Genomic DNA, 24790 nt, shown 5'->3' with positions numbered 1-24790 from the left:
GATCTCCGTCTGTCGAAACTAATCGACGAGTAAAACCGCTAATTAAGGATTTGTACACTGATTTCGTAATGCATTAGGTAGAGATCCCCTTCTAATAATAAATGAGCATGTATTATGATATTATCACATTGTTAGAATTATTTCAACAACACATCAATTATTCTATATTATTCGTATCATTTTAAACTCTCTATTACGAGGAATACTTCTGATAATCTTAAGCGATTTTTGCGATATATTTGTAACTTGGTCAATAAATAGACATTGATTGAAATATAAAATAGCTCGGAAAAATAGATAATGAGTTGAAATATTAGCAGATATTAAGTATAAAGCGTTCTATTTTCATTTACAAAAAAATAAAACTCACATATGCAAATGCAAGTGATTTCGAAAAATTCAATCTCCAACAGATTTTAATCCCCTTATTTATAACGAATAATTCGAAGGTAATAACTGCTTGTACGGCTGTAAGGTTCTTATATATATCGACGACGCGCTCGATCGACGCGAGCAAATGGCAATTGCGAATAATTGACTCGCTATAAATACCAGACCGAATTATTCATGATAAATAAATCACCGACAGATAATTCTTTTTTTGAGAAAAATTCTTCTCGTGCAGTCGCAGACTTCTCGGCACGAATGTGCTTTTATACGCCTACGCGTAAATCGTGACGCGATGATAACGGCATTCATAAATCACATTTAACGAAGCGTCGAGATTTCTTCGATGCAAAACTTCAATCACGCAATAATTATATTAAACAAATAGGAGAGGGATGCGGATACCGTTATTACGATAAGATAACGAAAGCACGTGCATACTTGAATAGTGCTGGAATGTATGATTCTCTCTCGCATATAAATACGTTATATATTTTCTTTCATCCTTCTTTGACCTGCGAGATCTGTATCGTTAACCTTTTATGAGAACCGCCTGTCGATGAACACCACTATCGCTCATCGGAAGTTCGTACGGATTTATCAGACGCAGACTGCAGAAAAAAAGGAGATAGAAAGGAGATAGAAGAAAGAAAGAAATAAAGAACAAAGAAGTCTACACAATACGTTGGTCGCAGCAAAATTCAGTAAATACGGCTTTTTAAATCTCTTCGGACATTGACTTAACCCACTTTTGCATCGCGCAAGCAGATAAAACCTAAAAGATGAGAGCACGCGTAATATCGAGGTCGATCTAAACGAATTTCTTCTCACGAACTATTTTCCTCTCTTTCTTTCGCCTTTTATCTTTCGCAATATTAATAATGATAATAAACACGATAAGAACCTGGCCACTCTGTAATGTCGGTTCGATATTAATAATACCACGATGCGCGATACAAAAAGTTGAGTCACCGTTTCTAAGAAAACTCGTGGCGATGAGAGAAGATATCAATCTATTTATCTCCAATACTATATCACCTGATTTCCAACGTTGCTCCGAGAATCATTCTTGAACCATTGTTTGAAGGGATAAGGTAACGAATAAATCTATCTCTGATAAATTCTAATTAAGAATACTTGCACTATAATTTATGTGCGATTGCATTCTCACTTCATTTTTATAATATCGACGAATCTATTGTGTACAATCCTTTTAAGAGATTATTAATATAAAAAATAATGGAATAAATATATTTTTAAAAATGTTAATATATACTTAATTTTTTACATCTAATCCTCATTCATAATTTACACCGACAATTTTCTCTTAAAATTTACCTTAAAAATATAGTAGTTTTGATTCAATATTTTACACATTTTTTATCATTTTTGCACTTCAGTAAAATTAATCAATCTTATTTTATATTTTATGTAATGTTATTAATGAATGAGAGATTTACATAAAATTCTTCGAAATATAATACATTGTCCCACGACTATCATATCTTCAGGGTAAATTTTACGAAAAAATTCTTTCTAAATAAGTGCTTATCTAGAAATGTTTATTAAATTCAAAATATAAAGCATATCTTATAGAGAGCAAATTCGACAGCGTTTAGAATAACAAAAGGACCGGGAGAACACATTGGGATGGTATTGGGATGGCTAAAATCGCACACGATCGATAATCCATATATATTTCGTGTTAACTGAAGCTCCAATATAACGGCGTTATATATTTGTTCTCAGCAGGAGAACGTTACACGGCGCGATTCACCCCATGAGCTCTCCAAATCGTGCGGACAAATTGACCCGCCCTCTCTTTATTTCCGATCGGCTTTTACACGAGCGGATGGACAACGGCTTTCAATACGGAGAGGTGTCGAATCGGTAGTGTCGTCTCCGAAAGAGAGAGAAACCCCAGGTGTCCCACGTCGAGGCGTATAAAGGCCTCAGATGCGATACGCGTACACACACACACACACACACACACATACACAAATATATATATATTCCGAGGCTGGCATCTCTCTAAAAGCGACGTCGATATTTCCGGACTGTACACGCGCGTCCTACTGACAAAGGAAAACTATCCGCTTTGCCAAGTTTATGCGTTAAACGATGCTTTCTCACACGCCATCGGCCACTGGGCAGGTGACGAACTATGGCGATTGGTTTAAACACCATGAAATTTCGGCAAAATCACTCGATATTCTTCTCAAAAGATATTCCCGCCACGACGCTCTCTTTTCAAGTGTATATCGCGATCGCGGATACTTTTTTTCAGCATCGCATGATCATATAAATCTTTTAAATGGATACTGATAGAGCGACGAAATATATGTCAACTAATCATAGGCAAAAAATCAGAGTAAAAATTAAATAAAAAAGAGCTTTTAAAAATGTTAACGTTTATCTTGGGAAAAAATCGTCAAACTTTTTGCTAAATTTTCTAAAAACGTACCTAATAAAATAATGTTGTTAAAATCAAGCAGAAATAGTGTTATTGTAAACAATTTTGTAAAAGGAGTTTGATCCATTGCGTTGGTAAAGGGAAGAGTCCCTCTCTCTCTCTCTCCTGATTACCAGGTGGAATTTCATAATGAACGGTGGGTATCTTTGCCGATCCCCAGTCGTTTGTTCGGCGTTTCGGAATCCCGTCGCAGCTGCGCGCTCTCGCACATCAAATATTTAGCCAAGGATTCTCCTGAGGCAGTAGAGACTCGCAAGGTCCAGGGATAAGGAAAGAAAGAGAGAGAGAGAGAAGAGGAGGAGACAAACTGACACACGTTACACATCAAACGTGCACGATGATCATAAAAAAGGAGAAACGAAGACGGAGCATCAGAACCCTGGATTCTTCTACAGGCTTCTTTTATCTCGATAGACGGTGCAACTAGGAGTTAGCAGCGAATAAAGATCCCGAACAAACATACGCGCGGCGAACTCGGGGCTCCGATGTCGTAAGGATCGATTAACGTGCCGTTTGATCCGTAAATTTACACATTCGCCGGAGCTTACAGAGCAAAGAGAGCGTCCGATGGATCGCGGAAGAGGAAGCGACGAGAGTAAGACTCATCCGCGCGTACGACGAACAACGGGAGAACGAAGTTGCTCTTCTTCATCGATAGCGAAAATAATCGCGCGCGATCTTCACGTGAAAAAAATATCCCGCCGCGCCGTTACGAATCCTGCTCGAGCGGATATTCTTATGGTAAATATTTACGCGCGAAATTGCAGGGTATTAAGATGAGTCGAGGTAAATTGGAGCCTCGTCGTCCTCGACTATCGCGTTTCTCGTCCTTTTTCTCGAAAATCGCGTGTCCAGGAGGGGGGAGTGAAGAAGGGGCAAAGTGAAGAGGAGGAGGCGAGAAGAAGAATATCGAGGAACTGGAAGAAAAGGTACGAAATTAATCGCAGGTGCCTGTCGGACGACGAGGAGGTAGAGATTAACCTCGACCCGAATCTTTTGATCCTCTCGACGAGATAACCGTCCGCGTGCGAGCAGAAGGCCAAGAGGAGGAGGAGGAGGAGGAGGAGGAGGAGGAGGAGAAGGAGAAAAGCACTAGTTCTAACGGTTTCTATCATCTCGTGTGGCCACGTCCCTCTCGCGCGGAATCCTTCATCAAAATGCGGCGTGCTGTCGTCATTCTTCAATATCTATTTGCCACTGAACAGTTAGGCCGGTTGGCTATTGGCAAGCGCGCTACTATTAACCATAGACGGCATAAATAGGTAGCCGTTTAAATCTTTCCGGTTCAACGGCTCGAGCTGTGCTCGAGCGTTATATACTCACGGCGAGTATCTTTTTATTGGAAAATTCAGAAAGCGGAGCGCGATTGCTCGAACGTGCGCACTCGCGCGATAAAACTTTAAGCTCGAAAGCCTACGTTCGGCGTAAAGATGCCAAGGTAGATACATGATTTATGGCAGCTCAGGCCTAATGTCACGCGCTTGTGATCGCGATTAATAGGTTGATAAGTTGGTAACGTCAAAATGGTGAGATTAGTATTTGAGTTCGTGTGAAGAAATTAATTGTTTCGCATTTTTTTCAGTGAAACGTATTGTAATAATCTAGTAAGCGTGTAAATAATTGTTTGATTAATTCTAAAAATAAAATTTTTCTGTACGATATGACTTGTTAATAAAAGGATTAAGATCGCAAAAATACTATTGGAAAAAGGTATAACTTGTTTCGAAATGTGCAAGCAAACGGAAATCTATCGATTGAGATTATTTCGATCTAATTTGCTGGTAGTTGGGGAGCTAGGGTGAAGTTAGCCTCCCAACTTTACAAAACATTATCTTTCTACAGCTCACTCGATCATTCATTCGAATTTTAGGGAAGCCAACAATGGGGAAACTTGAGTATTTAAATCAAATATATAATATTAATGTCAATAAAGAGCCGATACTGGATGTACATAATATGTGTATACGAATTTATTAAATTCTAAGTTTAATAAATGTGATGATAATTAATCAAATAATAATCATAACAATCATCATAAACGTTTCAACCTCTCTTTTTAGATCACCTTCGATACATTATTACAAATTTAAATTTTCACCTGTATACACACCCGGTATCGGCTTTTTATCGACATTATACATGATTTAATTTAATTCATTCGAGCCCTATTTTGTAAAATTAATCCAAGCATTTAAATCTTGCGATCTTTTTTCAATATTAGATACAAATATATTTCGTGGAAGAGTGGATTCGACTTTCCAAGTTTAATCATTGCCGCGGCGGTATTAAGCGGAACGAGTTGCCGCGTGTGTTCCAACGCGAAAATACCTCTCCCGTACGCGACGTATAGAAAACGCCGCGTACCACGGCAGGCACAGGCATCTGTATACGTTGCGTGCGCGACAGGAACAGGTAGGGATAATCCGGTCCTGTGCTTGCACGCGGCTGGCTCGCGCGAGTGCAACGTCGGTCGGCGCATTCTCGGCGAGCGGACGAGCGGGCGAGCGGTGGAGCGAAGCAAGCAGGACGGAACACAATGGACCGAAAACCGGAAAGAGGTACGCCCACTTCCCAAAAAATGGCCCGTCGCCGGTAAGGAGAAAAGAAAAAAAAAACCACGACCATATGTGTGCGCGACGCGAGACGCGCGCAAGAAAGGTTCGTACAGAGTACCACGACCATTGGCTAGATTCCCATGAAACTCGAGCAGCGGACGGACGGAGGAGGCGAAACTCTTCCATTCAACGGCGAGCCGTCAACAAGAAAATAAACCTAGATCCATCACCTCCCCGACGAACAAAATCCTGGTAATTATCGCCGGTAATTTGTCGTGCTGGATATTCTCGTTGGCGCCGGTTTTTTCAGAAAATATGATTCTCCCGGCCTTCGGTCTTTCATCATTAACAAGTCGTACCATATCCTATTACAATTTGATTGTAATAGGGAAAATATGATCCTTCGTAGAGATCCTATATAATGGAATCTGGGAAATTACAAACTTTTGATTGGCCCTGTTTGTTAACTTCAGTGAACTAAAATGAAATGGCATATATAATATAAAAAGAAAGTAAATATATCCCTTCTTTCTCATTCTTGTTTCGACAAAACTGCTCGTAATTAGACTATGTTATGTGTTTAGAGTCTCTGTTTTTTTATAATATATATATACGATTTTTTACTCTCATCAAAGACATACAAATCTACATAATTAATATCAATATTTCTATCGGAAAATATGGGTCTTTAATAATGTATTTCAAAGACAAGTGAATTTAAAAATAAAGTAAGTCTTCTTCCAAAGATTTATTGTTGTTCGTGAATTTACGGCTATTTCCGAAATTCCATCCATCGACATGATGCCAGAAGATTAAAATGTAAAAAAGGATCGCACCATTACGTGCGTGGTGCGAAGGGCCGCGAACGATATCGATAATCGGAGCCAGACTTCTCCATTCGTCGCGACGGCTGCCACATTTATCTCCTCCAGTGACAGTGCGAAATTTATTCTTCACCTACCAACCAAAAGAGCTCTCCCCCTCTAGAACCGCTATCGAATAATAATGCAACGCAAGGCCCTCCCTGAATCGGCGATCGGATCTTCGTTTCAACGGGAGACGAGAGTCGAATATTTTTTCGCCGAATTTATCGTGAGATTGTTATTTTTCGCCTCTCATTTAAGAGAAAGGTAAGTTTAATTTTCCATTTATTACTTAATTTATTCTAGATATTTTTAATTTACCTTCTCTTTATTACCTTCTCAATTGATTTAATTCCGTTTCTTTCAGTCCTCCTTAAAAAATAAACAATCATGATGTAAAACCAGATGTCCCGCATAATCACAGCTCAATAGAATTTGAGGCAAATTTGTAATAAAGATTTTATATTAGCTTATAAAATTCCTATATAGAAAGAATAATTTTGCTGAAAAGTCTAAAAATTTAGCTAGATACAAATCTGAACATAATTTTACTGGATCATCAAAATAATTAGATAAGATGACAAAATTGGTTGCTAGAATATCACAACATTTTGCAGCATCACTCATCATACTTAAGATTCCTACAAAATTATTTTGATGCTCCAACAACATTATTTTCAATTCTATATCTAAATAGATAAATCTTTAAATTCTTCAGCAAAATTACTCTTTCTATGTAACAACCGATTTCTGATTGATCACAAATGTCGACATTACTTTGAACGATTGCGAATCCCTGAAATTGATTCACCTAGTCTTTTTACATCATAGACACAACTATATTTATTTATAAGATAAAATGATCTGATCCCGAATAAGATTAAAAAATAAAAAAATCTCGCTAAAACTTACTGACCCCAACAACTTGCAATTGTCTATTCTAGACGTAAATGCGTCTACACAATGCTTTTGATCATAGTAATCATTATCGAAGGGATGCGCGTGTCGATCGTTAAAGCAGAAAGTTAAAGCGGTCGGCCACGTGGACACAATGAAGCCGCGTTTACCCTCGCGAGAAATTCATGAGCGAAAAGAAGAATACTGTTTCTCCCTCCCGTCGATCTTGCTCACACTTGGCTGGGGTGACGAATGATTCTTTCGCAAAGACGATAACGATCGCTTTATCCTCCGGTGCTGGCGATGATCGGCGCGAGAGAAAGTACGATGAATAAGGAGACAGGAGGCGGTCTATCGAAAAATCAAAGATAACGTTTACCGACGTATACATTCGTATCCATCGTCCCCGACGTCGTTGTACGTACCGTAATGTATGTAAATGCGAGCTGGCCACGCGAGAATCCGCTTATAAAGCGCTCGAGCACCGAACAATTAGGTCGACGAAAGCATTTGTCTCGCGGCCGATTTCGCAAATTAATATCGACGGGCACGAATATCGGCGATCGTAAAAGGTACGCCCGAACGTTTTAATTAAATCGGTCATCATTGATAAACCATCTGTGAATTCCTAATAATTTCACTGCCGACTTTGCAGCGAATTACGTTATATAACAATAATAATAAGTATCATCGACTCTTTATTGAAGTGCAAAATTGATAAGAGAATAACTGTACGGTATAAAATAAAGTAATAGAAAAAATGCACCACAAAAAGTGAGCATAATTCTGTTTCAAACCCTATGACAATTAGGGACAGTAATAAATTGCAAATAAATAATATAAAACGCAGAAACGTGTAGTGGACAAGTATTTTGTATCGATATACATTGAAAAAAATTTACTACATCTTAATAAATATTCTTTGAATATTAAAAAAAATGATTTATTTATATTTATATTTTTACTTTCATTTATATTTATTTATTCTTTGAATAAATTTCTTTCAATATTTATAAGTAAACATTTACTGAAATGTTAACATATATTTATTTGTTACAAGAACCATCTCAATTGATTCAACTATCATTTTTTCACTGAGTAAATATTTATTTACTACAAGTAAATATTTACTTACAAATATTCGAAAAAATATTTATTAAAATATAGTAAATTTTTTTTTCAGTGTAGCAAACAATTTTTTTTTAATGGCTATATTTGCAGGTATATACATGGGAGACGTGAGAGATCACGTGATAAGTTTCTTACAGATATCTAGGTGGGGAAACCTTTCACCCCGTGGTGTTCGGTGTCGCGATATCCACGGAGTTTCGCAATCCAGCGCGAGTTATACTGTCGCAATTATTATTACTGTATCACACACAGGTGCTCTCGACTAGGCTTCTGATCGTTGTTCGATATCCCCGATATCCTGTGGAATCAATGGCTGTCGTTGCACCGCAGACTCGAACGATTTTCAACGATCTGAGAGATCGTGGTCCAATGAACGCACAAATGAATGACGATATGACTGTAACTCACGCCCCGTGAGTATTTCGACACGCTATATAAAAGCCGAAAAATTAACGTCTCTCTCTTTCGATGGTCATAACTCTGCGAGTAAAACTCGCGAATAAATCAAAATTACGTAACGGCCCGGTTCGTTCTTTCTCTTTTAAACTGACTCTTCTTTTTCTTTAGAGTCGTCGGATCGTTAACGATGTATGCGCACGACGGGAACGCACACCGGGTGTTTTGTAAGAGAAATTTGATATCGAAAGGGAACATTAAGAAAAATCATGCGCTTAAACGCCGTCGGGAGTATCGAGATAATCGCGTTAATCTTTGAGCGTGATCACGACAAATATTTTTGCTTTATACTTAAGTGGGAATGAAAATAATCTCCTCGTTGGTCTTTCTAACGGGATTTATTAATTCCAGCGGGATAATTATCAATTCCATCGTCGATTGTGTAAGCGAACGCGTCGCTCAATACGAGGCAGTAAGTCAATCTGTGGCAGATGTCATGGAAGTATGCAAATAGCCGAGGGTCCATTAAAAATTCCAGTAGCCATACGGGAATCTCGTATCACACGTAATTTGTAGGCTAAAGAACGAAGACGTGGCTACATCTCGGAAATACATTGAATATCTCGTCGACTTTCTCGTAAGCAGATAAGGTGACGTTTCTATTCGTCTCGTTTAAACGGCCATGAAGAAATCCCCGATATCAATCATCTACAAAGATCTAACGATCTTCAACGCGCACTGAAATCACCGTGAGCGGCCGTGACGTACAATTTTAAACGACGGGGATTAGCAACGTATCAGGGGTGTAATTAATCGTTCGAGTGGTATCTGATGACTGTAACAAATGTACGGACGTGCACAGATAATGCTTGCACATATTAAATTGTAACTATGCTCGATAATTTCTTTCATTTTGTAAGAAATACGAAAAGAATGATTTTGCTAAAGTATGGAAAAGTTTAGCTAGATACAGATTTGAAAAGAATTTTGATGGACCATCAAAATAATTACGTAAGAATTTCAAACATGATGAGCAATACTACGAGAAGTTTTGACATTCTAATCTGAGCATCGTATATAATTATTTTGATCTGTTGGTTCAACAAAACCATATTTTCAGATCTGTATCTAGTTACATTTTTAGATACTTGAGCAAAATTATTTTGTGACTATAATACATTGCGTTTTTGACGGAAAGAAATCGTAATTCCTAAGAATTTTTCAGAAATTGCAATCACACACACATGGAAGAAAAAGGAAACTATTGTTTTAAGTGAAGCAAGCAATTCGGTGCAAAAACAGCATTATTATATACAATAACAAATTAAAAGTGTTTCTAAGAATGTTTAAAAATCCGATTAAAGACATTTTCGAATAAAATCTGCGAAAGTATCACAATTATAAATATTCCCCATTAGAGGCGTAATAATTTTACGCGAGCAATAATATATTATTGAGAGTGATGGAGGATACCGAGATATCTTCATAAATGTAAATAACCGGGTCAGTCGAGGGGCTGACTCGGAAAATTGAATTTTCACGGGCACGCTCGTCGGAAACGACGCGACGCGACGCAACGCAACGCGATATGACGCGACGATCTCAGAGATTCTATCTCGCCTCGTAAGTATTTTCCGCGTCCAGTCGAAATGGAAGTTTACGAATGTAATAATATCCCCCGAGATGCACGCGCGCACAATGCGCTCGAAAAGTACGTACACTCGTCGGTCGTCGGCGACGACCACCAGGTAACCCTAGATCCCAGATGAGCGAGCGAGATTGCACGCGGTTGCAGCAGGACCTGTCGGCGTGATCGGACATGTAAAGCGAGATTATAATCGACCGGCTTGTCCATAACGACGCATTTCAAGGTTTTGTGAAACTTCCTTAATGCCCCGCATAATCCCGGATTGTTTCGGGATTTTCGAAAAACCTCTGTTATTTTATGGATTTATCTGACCCTTTCAGGGGCTTAAAAAAAAAAAGAAAAAGTAGAAAATCAAAAGTAGATGATACAAGAAACGACAACGGTTATTGTATACATCGATGCGTAATGATATTCGTAGAATAAATAAATAAAAGTATATTATAATAACACTGTCATTTTTAACTTAAATAGCTTTAGATGAATTATCGATGAAAATAGATTTAAAGATTTAACAATGACTTGTACCTACTTCAACATGTTTAAAAGATGTTCGACGCTAACTCGCGGGACTAGATTGGCGCGTGCATGCCGAAGGTATGCAGGCACGTACGGGTTGCAGGTTTTCAAAGGACGAGCCAGGTGGTTGCACTACTTTCACTACGTCTACAGCGCAGCAGCGGTGTAGCGCTCGATCGAGCAACGCGCGACGACGTGAAGTCGAGGCGAGGTGACGCGACGCGACGCGACGCGACGCGACGCGACGCGACGCAACGCGACGCAACGCGTTTTCACAGGGCCGACGGGAATCGCTTTGTAACACTTTCACGATGCAATTACACCAGCGGCGAGTGTGTGCCCGAGCGTGCGCGAGAGCGAATACATGTCCAACGAACGGGTCAAGTCCGGTGAACGCACGCGTGCACACGCACATACAGACACGCGTCGATAGACACTAGTACGCGTCTCTAATAATACCAGTAATCATAATTAATTGCTCCGATCTTCGCCATGCCGATGAGATTGCCTCTTAGAAGCGCGCAGTGAAATATGAGAACTCTTCGAGACCTCGGGACTAATTATTTTTTGGAAAGAAGATCTGTTTTGGAGCGAAGATCTGTTCGCGTTGCTTCAAATCCCTCGAAATTTTTCTAAAATATATATATGTTCAAATGTTGGAGAAAAATAAAGCGAAGCTGCTGGGTACAAAAAGTACAAGCAGGACAGCTTCATAGTGTTAAAGACATGTACCTCCCCCTTCTTCACGTAATGCGTGATTTCAAGACAGATAGAAGACCGATAATAATCATTTATTGAAATTATTCTAATCTTAAATTGTACTGTTAATTCTTTCTATTAAAGTAAAATGAGGGGATAATATTTCGGATAACGTTTCGCCTCGAGTTTCAGGTGCTCCGAAGATGCCTTATGGGGTCTCTTCAACGGCTGAAGCTTAAGTTTCATTAATTTCCACGCAGATTCGTCCCTGGGAGCATATACGTAAGTACGTACATACGCAAAGCGAGATGAAGAGCGAGTGAAGAGGGGAGATATGGAATGGGAGGCAACGCGATATCTCAGCGGGACTCGCGATCGTTTTCGTCTAACGGTCCACTGGCGATTATCAGACAAGATCTCGACGACCGGATAGCGCCACGAGCACGGAGACAAACATCCGAGGATCCGTTCTCACGTTGCTGGCGACATTCCCCTCTGCCCCTCTCTTTCTTTTTCTCTTCTTCTTGCCATGTCCGACATGTGAAAGACAGCAAGTAGTTGCGCCCGTAGACGCGTCTGGAGCGAGACGAAAGAAGATACGGGACAAATTAGCGGCTTTTATACGTTATACGACGAATTGAGGCTAATCTCTGGCGAGCTGGAGAAAGAGGGAGACGCCGAAAATGGAATTACGCCCTAATGACGGAAGCGGGTCGATTCATTTATGAAATTGCGTAAGCTTCGGAGTCACGTCGCCGTAAATATGAGGGAAAACGAGGAACACGGGGGTAAGTGCGCTGCGGGTGCCTATATTCTACGTGCACGCGCGATTAACCCTCTGATGCGCCTTGGGGTTTAAAGTCGTTTGAATATACCTTTTGTATAATTATACTACCACATGCATATAGTTTTAGAGACGTTACATATATTCCTGGGAATTCTGTTTCACTCTAATTTATCAGATTACATATAATATAAAGTTTATTTGCGTTAGTTTAGATATAATAAGATATAATGTGGGTATTCAAAGGTTTCAAAGACCAAAATTTTAATATATATATAAAATATGAAACTGTAAAATAAAGTAAGATACTATATCTCTTTTTCTCTTCAACGTGCAAGAACTTTAACTAAAAAGAACAGACTTTATGGACTTTAGGAACAAGAAAACAATGAGAGCATTTAAGGATTGAAACGTTGCTTTTGATAGACACTGGGCGCTTACGAAATGCAATGGCATTTTCGCTTTGTTTTATTAATGTTGTTTTCTTGTGATCTGAATGTACTTGTGAATCGAAGGGCGATTGGAGTCGTTACCAAATCGATTATATGATTATATCGCGAAACGAGGCCACCGTCGCTACTTCAACACGCCTGCAAACACAGCGGAAACCGTTTTGAAACTGTCGTGTTTTACGAACGCGCGAGAGAGCACGATTTTGCATGCGAGCCGCTAAATGTTACGAGTATAATGGTTAATAGACGGGTTAATGGTTAATAAACTAGATTGTCGTTATTTCGCCCGCGCGCCGGGCATACTTTCTCTGTTTAGCCCCTTAACGTTGGGATTATTTTGTAAAACGAGGAGAACATTTTGCTGCGGACCCGTTAAATAATTCCACGTTTTCCATCGTTACATGTGTTTTCTCTGCTGAACAGAAATTTTATGAGCGTAAAAATACAGAAAAGTTGTTTCATTGAAACACATGCGTTGTGTCTGAACATATAAAAGTGTCAGCTGCTTGTAGAAATTGCAAAAAAAGAATCGAAATAACGGAACTTGCAAAAAAAGATCGTGTTTCAATATTTGTAAAACTACTTTTCCTTATACTTTTCTAGAACACATTCAGATTTAGAAAGATAGTTGCATCGATACAAATAAATTTTTATTTGAAATTAAATATAAATAAACAAGTACACTGAGAAAAAATATCTGAAATAAAATATAAATTTCAATAAATATTTATTTGAATAGTACCAACTAAATATTTATTAACATATGCAAATATATTTATTTGGTACAAAAAATATTAATTTGATCATTTCTTTTTATTAAATAAATATTTATTTAAATTAGCCTATTTTTTCTCAGTATATATATATATGAATTATCAATTTCAAGTTGGAGAGTATTTCGATTTTCGAACGGTGCCGTGTTTTAAAGGACACTCCGTGTATGTGAATTTTAGACTAAGGTAGACATTTTCACACATAGTCAATCGTCTCGCTTAGCGCGATCGTCAATGGAAAAACATTGTTACGATTCAGTTACGTTTGAAAACGTGACACGTTCCGCAAACTCGAGGTAAACACCGTGTACGAGATCCACGTTACCTAGTTTAGCCAACAACAGGTAGAAAAGTGGAGAGGGTTGTATTCCTTTTTTTTATCCAATGGTCGAAGAATTATCATACTTCCTATCTAGCAATATGTTCATTGTCAGCGTGCGATAACGATCGATTCGCTCGTCGACATATTCGTGATGTGATCACGTCACGAAAATTCATTTCTCGCCGACCGATCTTTCGAGTATTTATGACCGTTTTCTGCATCCATTACATGAATTTATCAGAATTTAGTCGACAGTTTTTAATCAATACGAATGACATACATGCATTATCTTCTTACAACGAAAAAATTTACTAAATCTTAATATGTTTCTTTGAACAGTCCTAAGTAAAGTTATTTACTTATGATAAATAAATATTTATTCAAGAAAAAAGTGAAGTTACGTCAATGGTTTTTGTCAAATAAATATATGTTTATATATTTAATAAATATTTATTATTGAAACAATATTAAAATTTAGTATTTTTTTTTTAGTGTATACGAAAACGAGATGGATTTGCTAAAATATTTCAAAATTTAGTTACAAGATATACATCTGAGAATAATTTTGTTGCATCATCAAAATAATTACGTAGGACTAATTAAAAAACTAATTACTAAAATGTCAATACTTTTTGCAGCATTGCTCATCATATTTAAGATTTCTACGTAATTATTTTAACGGTCCAACAAAATTATTAATATTTTCGGATCTGTATTTAGCTAAATTTATAGATAATTCAGCAAAATCGCTCTTTCCATGTATTTCATATATAAAATATTATTGAGATTGATTTCAAAACATCAACGACAAATAAAATAACATGAAATGAAGTTTTGATAAATATAATAATGAAATATATTACTAAAATTGTACAAAAATAAACATTTAAATTGATTAATTATAATATATATACCAAATTTGATGTTTTCGACCTGTATACTTTATTACAGATATACAACTCATCGCTATCAATTAAGAATACAAAATTTACGATAACGATCTTGAAAGAAAATTGCTGGTAATGTTTGTACGATCTTAATCTCGAAGAAAATATAGAAGGGAGATTTACTATCCCGTGCAAAAAGAACAAGACGAGGTGAACATACGGTAACCCTAAACCCCTCGATAGAATGGCCTCGCGAGGAACCGTTTTGACATTTGATGGATTACGTAACGGAACGAGGAAGAAAATCCTCTCGTCGGCCGCGAGGGAGTAAGAAGAAACGATCCGTCGCATCGCGTCGCGTCGCGTCGCGGCGAGTGTTTGCCCGCGTAAAATATTTGCGCGTAGAGTCGAGCTCAAACACGTCGCGTCCTGTCATTTTCCGTGTGGCTACACGCCGCGCGTATTTGTGCGTATTTGTGCGTATTTGTGCGTATTTGTGCGTATTTGTGCGCCGTGCTAGGCCGAAGTTCTTCGGCGCGTTTGGACGCGTGCGAAAATTTTACGCTCGCGCTCGCCTGTGCATACACGCGTATTACCTATGTACACACGCAGACGTATCGCGTGTCGCTGGACAACCTTCGCCACCACGAAATTTCTTTGCATAGCCATCGACTGGTTCCCTCCTCATAAGTATTTCTCTCTTTAAAAAACCGACCGATTTCAAATGTCAGGTTTCCTTCGTTATCTCTCTGTTTAACATTAATCGTTAATTATTTTATATCTTCAATATATTTTATGATACAATTTACAATCCAAGAAACAGGATACTTATAAACAAATTCAAACTAATCGATTGAACGTGACCTTTAAATCTTAGGAAACAAAAAAGGATATCAATTATCATTAACCATTAATTACACGTATCGTAACAATTAAAAAATTTAATAGACGATGCATTAATTATAAGAATACGCATCAATGCGAATTCGATTGGATCAATTCGTAAGGGAAAAAGTGGAAGGAATTTCGAAGGGAATCCAAGAAGGGGTTCATTAAACGCAATTACTCGATCACTCGAGTAGAGTGCTCTCGAACCGTTTGACAACTTTTTCAATTTTGCACAATAAAACGTGGTGCAACGACGAGCGCGAGGGAGCGCGAGGAAAGGCGTTAGAATCGGAATCCGCGGGACGGTCGAAGGAACGAGAGAGGCGAATTAATGCCTTTCACCGTGATACCGATCGTTAATACCTCGCCGTTACGCGAAGTCTCCGTGGAGTATCGCGGGATTTGTCCCATGGTTCTCGTCCACGGTCTCGTGTAACGGGTCGCGTATATGATGCAGTTCCACGAAATCTCTAGCAGCGCGATATCTACAGGCTACCTCGGGGCGTCACAGATTAACGCTGGGTTATCGCGATACCAACTCCTGATACTTGCGATCCATAGAGACAGGGTCTCGCGATAGCGAGACTCTTGCCGTCGTTGCATGAAAAACAAATCGCGTTAAAACGCACAATTCTACCGTTAAGAATTCTTTCCTTTGCGCTCGGAAACTTCACCTGGCTGCACCCAGATATTTTATTTTTCCTTGTTGTTCACCAAATGTTCACCTCAAGGGACATATCAAGTCAGAGAAAGTCAAAATAACTCTGTTAAAATAATAATTTTTGGTTACCAAATTTAATCGTTTATTGACACCAAGAATCAAAATAAAGTCATTTTAATTTTCTGTCGACTTTTGTGTATTCCTTGGGACTCGGATAGAACAGAGAGTCCTAATTAAGTCATATAACGATATCATAGGATATCATGTCATTTGATACTTAAAAATGAACTCGTAAAGTGACAAATAAGATCACGATGATGTCCCACGATATTATTACGGCTTCTGTCTTCTACTCGAGAAGGATAAAGCGATACCTGGGTGAAATATTTGAACGCAGCCAAGGAATTTACGCCTCCGGGGGCATCGTCAGCGTTACGAGACGCGAATCGCAGGGAGATCATACGATGACTTGGACTCACCTAGAATTCACTCCGGAATCGCTCAGCTCCGAAATCGTCACGACCGTCAAGAACTGAACACCCCGTAGCTCCGACACTTGCACATACAACACACGGTACCCCGGCGACTTTGCGAGGATTGAAGAAAGGGGCACGACGGTCACGACGACGATGACGTCGACGTCGACGATCGGATACGGCGACGACGGGGAACGTCGGCACGGGGACGTGTCGTTGAGGCTCTCAGAAGGGCCGCGGCGAACGGTGCCGACGCGATTCCACCGAACAGTTCGTCACGGTCGATAGAGGTGCACGGACGAAAGCAAGCGCCATTTTATCCCGTGCACTCCGCGGCAACGCGAAAGGTGGACGGACGGCGCGGTGCACCGCGCGCGCGGAGACGCGACGGGGAGGGAGAGCGTATACGCGCTCCTCTCTCGCGCTGTCTCTCGCGCTCTCACGCTCGCCACTTCTTTCCCCCTCTCGCTCTTTCGTTCTATCTCTCTCTCTCTCTCTCTCTCTCTCTTACACGCCACTCCGTGTACCGACGCGAGTCGCGAATCGCTGCGTATACGATCACCCGAAGAATTCACCCGGATAGTCCACGCCGCACGACCGGATACCGACACGTAACGACGTTCGACGCGCACTGGATTATCACCACTTTCACACTGCAGACTATTTCACTGCCTTGAGTGAATCCCGGCGCGACGTATACGGAACACCTTCGGAGCGCGCTTCGCGTTTCTGACTCCGGATCCGATTCTCCGACGAAAAAGGAAAACAGAAACTGTACTACGTTACATCTACCCCGTTCGGATGTTTGTTTATCGGAGTCGCACTACGCAGTTTTTCATTCTCACCCGGCACAGTCTGTGCTTCGGTCTTTCTTATCCCCGCTTTCTTTCTCCCGATGGTCTTTCTTTTTTTCTTTTTTGTTCTTTTTGTTCAGTTTCTGTTCCGCGAGACGCAAAACGGGACGACGTCGACGCAAGCACGACCGTCGTGCGCTGCGAGAGAACACGAACTGAGCGCCGAGGCCGCCGAGTGGCAGCGGTGGAGCGGTGGAGGTTGCCCGGCTGGTTTCGCCGCGTACCGCTATTCGGCCGTCTTACACTAGCGCCGCCATCCGAGCTGCACCCTCGCCGTGCCGGCCATTTTCTCTTCTCCTCTCTCCGGCGCGGCGTTCTCGCACTTTCCCCTCTCACCCTGCCCGTCGCCACGGGTACATTCGCTCAGCGTACGTTCGGCGAGCGTGCGACGTGCGATGCCGCGCCGTCCCGATGACGCGTCGCGACGCCCGCCGGGCTCTCTCGAGCGACGTGGAGCCTCGTGCTCCGGGAGCGGGTCGACATTCGCGTTACTCGACGACGAGGACACGGCGATGATGTTGTATCTGCTATTTTGCGAGATCATGGAGAACGGCGGCGAGGTCATTGATTTTTTGAGCCCGTCAAGTGTAATCCGTGCACATGCGCAATAATGCCGACGGCGTGACACCGCCGGTCGTTCTCTCGGTACTCATCCGGAATGTCCCAGGCCACACGAATATATATCCCCGCCGCTGACTTTCGCCGCCGGCACCCGCGATCTCGAGCTACACGAAATCTGCTAGTTTCCGCGACACCCCCGCGATCTCTTTGGCCCTCGATGACAGAAGTCCGAAAAACTGTTCTTTCGAATAGTGATGATTATATTTTTTAAATTTATATTTTGTTCCTTCCACTTCAAACATCGTACAACCAAAAAAATTAATTTTTTTCAATGAAAAGAAAAATTATTTTTTAAGTCGAGGAGAAATTATTATACTAATCACAAATAATAATAATCTCGACAAAGAGATTAGATTTTTAATACGTCATGTTGCCATTTTTATTCCACAATTTTTGAAAAAGAGATTAAATAATATATAGATATAATTTAATTTAAATTTCAATTTAGAAAAATGAACGGCAAACTGGTAAATATTATGAAAAGTGTTTTTGTAATAAATAAATGTAAACGATTTAAAATCGTAACACCGGTAGATTCAGAATTGAAGAAAATATTCGAGATACATTTCAACCTGATTCCTAATCTTTCAACTCATAAAATCAAAGACAATGAGAATTGCATTCTATATTTAAATCGAGCGACAAGAAAAAAGCGTGAGATTTGCACTTTGAACGAAAAAAAATCGTAAGGAGGGATCAAACGCAGCGATGTTATCGATCTTGCTTATCTGTATAATCGTGTCGATATTATCGCCTCTATCGTATCTATGGACGTCGGTTAACTTCATCGGAAAAAAACGTCGAAAAAAGCGCGTTTTACCTTATCGCTTTTTGAGCAGGCAGATTAAAAACACGTCAACCGTTTGAAAAATGAATCCACTCGAGACTTGATGCATAATGAGAAGACACGAAATTTCGATCATCGGGGCTGTTCCCATCTTCCCCCCCCCCCTCTCTCTCTCTCTCTCTCTCTAGCAACTGAATTACAATTTCCGATAACAGAAAGATTAGCGATCTCCATCGATCTAGCCCGATGCCTATATTCGTCGGGCGCGCCGGAAGCATTAAATTAGTTGCTATAATTACGGCAGATACGACAGAGAAAATTATAATCGTTGCGGACGATACGAGTTATGGTTATTAGAAACTCGTAAACGTTAGATAGTAATAGCTCAAGCGATCGATACAAGTCTCGACGAAAGACATACGATAGTTTAAGCAGAATCGTTTTAGTGATTAATGATTCTTGTGAGACACACTATATATTACGTAAATATATCGTTAAATGATAGCGCTCTAGGCAATCTATATAAAAATTCTATCTATTCCGCGATAAAATGTTTACGACCTCATGTCGTTCTACTTTGTTTCAAATCAAGTTGTCAGTAAATCGACAGGATTTGCGAAAGATGAAAAAATTATATGTACAATCAAATATCATTTGTGTTTTCTAATAAAATATATTGATTAGATTATATTATGAAAAATGCTACATGAATTACTGTAAACAATCTTTTTCTTTTATTGCTTATAATTTATAATATATGCGCATTGAAAGAATCTCTGAATATTGCTTTTTTGCAACATACAATATTTAATCCTGAAAGAAGATAGAGAAGTCAAATGCAAATCCCAAAATGTAATAAAAGAATATTGGAAAAGAAGAAAGAAAATGAAAAGAAAATAATATATCTTAATATTAAAAATTTTTCCCTACTGTATTGTAGATATGAATTTATTTTTATTTCATATAAATATATATAAATTATAAACATTTCGATTTTCGATTTTATTATAATATAAATATAAAATATGAATATTATAATATTGAGTTAAAATTGAAGGTGTTGTGTTCTGATAAAAGAATGTATCATATTGATTAAATATATTTGTTTCAGTTTTATTTTACTTCTTTCTTTTTGTTTCTTGTTATTCTAACTATTTATTTAAGTCAAAATTATAATACATTCATAACAAAATTTCATAAATGACATTATTAATAGGTATACTTATTTTATTCTGTCATAACAGTCTTAAATGTATTTCTTGACAATTTCTTCAAAATATTTGTATAAACAAAAATGCTTCAGGATTAATTATTGCTTCTGATTTAATCTATCCTATCCATTTAAGATAAACGAATGAGATAACGAATTTATGTAATATCATATTTTTTAATTATTAAGTTGATACATGTACATCTGTAAGTATATTACATATATTTATATAATACAAATTTTATATATGTAATATGTAGACATATATATATTTATATATTGTGTATCACAGATCCGTTATCTCAATCTCGATCTTAAAGTAAAATAAAAACTTTCTTCACTCACCAATACGACGCGCAGCAGCGGAGTCAATCTACATCGAACTATAAAATACAAATATATTCAAATTATTACAGCACTCAAAATAGACCTATATAATATTAAGAAAAAAATTATTACGGTGCGCGTATCGTAACATCTTATTTTTACACAATCTTCGCGGAAAGTCTTTTTTTAGACATAATCTCTTTTAAAATTTCATAAATAAAAATCATTCTCCAATTTTTTTCGTTCAAATCATTTGCGACGAAGTCCAAATAAACGGAAAAAATAGATTATCTATAAGTAACTCAACAAAAAATAAATTACGTACCACATAGTTGCTCCGCCATTGCCTGATGCTTCCCAAGCCACCTCCTCCTCTCAGATTCCTTCATTGCACTCACCCTTCGCGAAGACGATTAATTTCGCACGCACACTATAATCATCAGAATACGATCGCGCGACACTTTATTCGACACTCCCGATATATCTCGTGGTATCGAGACGGAGAATAAACGCGAGAAAAGTACACGTATGCATGTAATCCACTCGACACCTCGCAACGTAATAAACGGACTCAACGAACAAATGACGAACGCGCGGCCTCGAAAATTCGAAAATTCGCGCGGCCAACTTCACGCACTAAAGAGAATTACCGCGGCGGTGGCGCGACGCTACACCTGTTGCTCCTTACTGCACTTTCACGCACTCCCTGCACTTTAAATAATATATAATAATTTACGTTTTATAACGAGTGTTATCCATTACGATATACAGGCGAAATATACGAATGTTAAGATTAAAGATACGATAAACGTAGAAATGTCCATGAATTGTAAAAATAATCGAACGGATTATTCCTTTGTCATAATTGTTCTCACCCCAATAGTACAAAACTTACAGCAATATCGCTGCAAGTTTTGTGCTGTTGGGGCAGTTATTCAACTCAATCAATGATTTTATAATGATTATTATTCATTACGATATATAGACGAATAAATAATATCCGAATATTAATTGATTAAGGACACGATAAATATAGGAATGTCCATGAAATGCGAAAATAATTGAAAAGATCGTCTCTTTATGTCAGTTCAACTTACTTAATTTTCAATTTCTCTAATTTTTAGAGAAAGACGAAGAATTAGTAGAACCGAGATTAAAATTAAACAATATTGATAAAAACAGGCACGAATATAATTACAGCTCCCATCGTTTCGATTCCTGTGATTAGATATAAACCGCGTGAAACGCATATAAACGTTTTTATTAAAGCCGTCGTCTTGATAATTGTCACGGGAATTGATTAAGCTTCATGATCACTGTGGTCGAACTTTTCTATCTTGTCGTGACCGCGTTCCGTGCGAGAATAACAACAGGCTCGACCGTTGTCTATTATTGCGTCGAACGATAGCGCGGCGACCTTGTGACGTCAGGCGTAACAACAAACGCTGAGCATTTTGTATCACCAAATTCCTTACTAATTCGTTATTAAGAAATACGTAAATGCGCACCACGAAATAACTGCCGAATATTCTATCCCTTGCACGTTAACGTTTGAAAAACAAATACTCGCATTTAACTGCTTCTGCCTGTTTTCCGTTATGTTACTCGATGCATACATATATCGTTTATATATTGAAATTGTGTGTTTTAAACTCATAGTCTTTAAATTTTTTGAAGTGGAATCTCATTCTAAAGCGTGAATTGAGCCAGTCTTAAAAAAGTGTGTTTAAAAAAGTCTTTAAAAAGTTAATTTTCAATCTTTAAGAGTAAGATTTCATACAAAACATTTTTCAGTGAGATTTTACTCTAAAAATTTTAAAAAGTATACATGTTGAGTATACATGATTAATAGCGCGCAAATTCAATAGATGTCAATAAGCATTAAGAGCAATTAATATTCTTTAATTATATTTATGAATTTAAATATTTTCGTGAAATCTGTCGTAAAAAAGTTAGTTTATATTTTTTGGAAAATAGGATCCTTTTTCTGTTTAATCTATTATTCTATTCTTATCAGTCTAATTTTCTAATAAAAAATCATATTTTTTAAATTTATTTTTTTTTTAATTTAATTAAATTGATTTCTCCCGAAATATCAGACGAAATCAAAAGAAAACAACAGGTGGTAAAATCATTTCTATAAATGCTTTTCCGATTAAGATGCGAGCTCATTAGTATCGATAGAAATGCAATTAACGTCCGATGTGTTTTTCCGTGGCTTTAATCTCGAAAATTGGACTCACAGAAATTATACCGGTTTTGACTCGGCGCGACGCGGCATCCTGAACTATCGGCTCTTCTTTCGTAGCTGAGACGAGGAAGGTAATCGTTCGTGATCGATTCTCTCTCTCTCTCTCTCTCTCTATCTTGGACGTGTGGTTGCGGCCGCGACCCGTGTTGGCGCATCGCGTCAGCGAGTAGACGACGGACGGCTATTTCCGCATGACATCACACCGCCCGCATTTAGGGAGCGTGCACCACGATTTTCTATTTTCTCGACGGCTCGACATTGGTGGCCGGCCCCACCGAGATGCATCCCGATCAGTTTTTATTGCCATCCCTCTTCCCCGCCCTCACGACTTCCTCTCAGCGACACGCATCGCGTTCGCTGCTTGGAGCGATGTTCTTCCCACCCCATATCTTCCTCCTTCTCGGAAGTCTATAATCATTTACCGCTGTTAGGAAATTCCTAATTTAGTACTGTATGAGATTGCGGGTTTTTAGTTACACCACGATAATGTTGAGTGTTTAGATTAGATTGAACTAAGTCGGCATCGATTATTGTCGTTATTCATTTTTATTGTCTCATCTGCGACATCCTTCCTCTCTTTCTTTCTCTTCCGTTTCTGTCATCGACTTGTATTTTATGAAGTAACGTACTGCCCAAAAAGGTTCGTGATAAATCGTGCTATTTTTCTTTCTAACTTAAAGTAAATCAAAGTATAAGATGTTACACTGAAAGAAAAATGTATTAAATTTTAATAAATATCTGTTTAAATATATAGTGTCAGTTAAATATTTACTAAACATAAACATATATTTATTTAGTGCAAAACTTTTTAATTTGATTTAACTATTATTACTTTTTATTTAGCAAATATTTATTTCCCGTGAATGAATGTTATATCAATACTATTCAAACAATTTAGTAAATTTATTTAAAAGTCCAGTACATTTTATTACAGCTTCTTACTTTCATAATTTAAAATAACTGATAGAAACCAAGAATGGGTCGAAACATATTCTTTTGATTTAATAATAAAGGTATTACACATTTTTTTTATGATGCTATAACATCTTGTATTGCTTCTTTTTTAAATGTCATTCCTTTCAAATTTTAATTTAGTATATTTTTCTCTCGAAGTATATTAATTTTTCGAAATTCGTCTGCGATGCTCCTCAATTATTAAGCGAATATTAGATTCTAAATGATAGACGATGGAGAGCAATAAAATTAAAACGCGACTGATTTGTTCCGTTAACACATGCCAGTGATCTAATCTCGAGTAACGTTTACTGGCTCGCCTTCTCCTAATCGAGAAATAATTATATGAATTTGTTCGGGACGACCGCCGTCGTCGTCAACTCGCCGAAGAAATTCGTGCGCGTCCGCGCGTCATCGTCGTGTTGCTTCTTCAAGTCTTTTTTTTTACGCATCGCCCGGAACAATGGAATCGACGTCGAGACAAAGGAGCTGCTCTACTCACTCTCGTCCGGTTTCCTTCGATACCGTTCGACCGGCGCTAACTCGGTTAGCCATTCGTTAGCGATATTAGAAGAGATCGCGCAAAAATAACGCGCTTTAAACGTGCCGCAGCCGCTTGATTTGCCGACGAAACGCTCGAGACTCAATTAGCTTAAGAAAGCGAATGAATATTAAAATGGAAATCGCTCGCATGTTACTGCGTTGCGTCGCAAATCTATAAATATAGATTGCACCTATGTTTTCTTTTACAAATGCATGGTGGTGCAGAATGTTCGTGAACTGGTACAATCAGGAAGAAGGCAATTCTATATGAAAAAATAGGTAGAAGATATAGGATAAATTTTTTTGTATAATGAGACTTTTTTTTTCGAGAAACGGTTTTAAATATTTGCTTGGTACATATGCGCATATACTTACGTCTCGACTTAATGGCTTTCCTTGTAGATTATTATCTCTGTTTATGTTTGTGTTTATTAT

At 38.5% G+C, this 24790-nt stretch overlaps 1 protein-coding gene across 15 annotated transcripts in view; it reads right to left on the bottom strand.

The window, feature by feature from the left end:
* Positions 1–22043, bottom strand: part of Eph (Eph receptor tyrosine kinase) — a 107574-nt gene extending 85531 nt beyond the window's left edge. For 5 of the 15 annotated variants that reach the window (XM_087410759.1, XM_087410762.1, XM_087410765.1 and 2 more), the window contains exon 1: positions 16812–19996. The gene's annotated coding sequence lies outside the window, so the exon portion shown is untranslated. Of the gene's footprint in view, positions 1–16811; positions 20008–20625; positions 20664–20932; positions 21319–21704 lie in introns of those variants that run through there. The other 10 variants (XM_087410751.1, XM_087410758.1, XM_087410755.1 and 7 more) reach the window with 6 other exon arrangements.
* Between the last annotated feature and the right edge of the window lie 2747 nt (positions 22044–24790).

Source organism: Acromyrmex echinatior, chromosome 10 (genome assembly GCF_024713525.1).
Source record: "Acromyrmex echinatior isolate Ae372 chromosome 10, ASM2471352v2, whole genome shotgun sequence".
In the NCBI taxonomy this organism is placed as follows: Eukaryota; Metazoa; Arthropoda; class Insecta; order Hymenoptera; family Formicidae; genus Acromyrmex; species Acromyrmex echinatior.
This window is presented reverse-complemented; position numbering and strand designations above follow the sequence as displayed.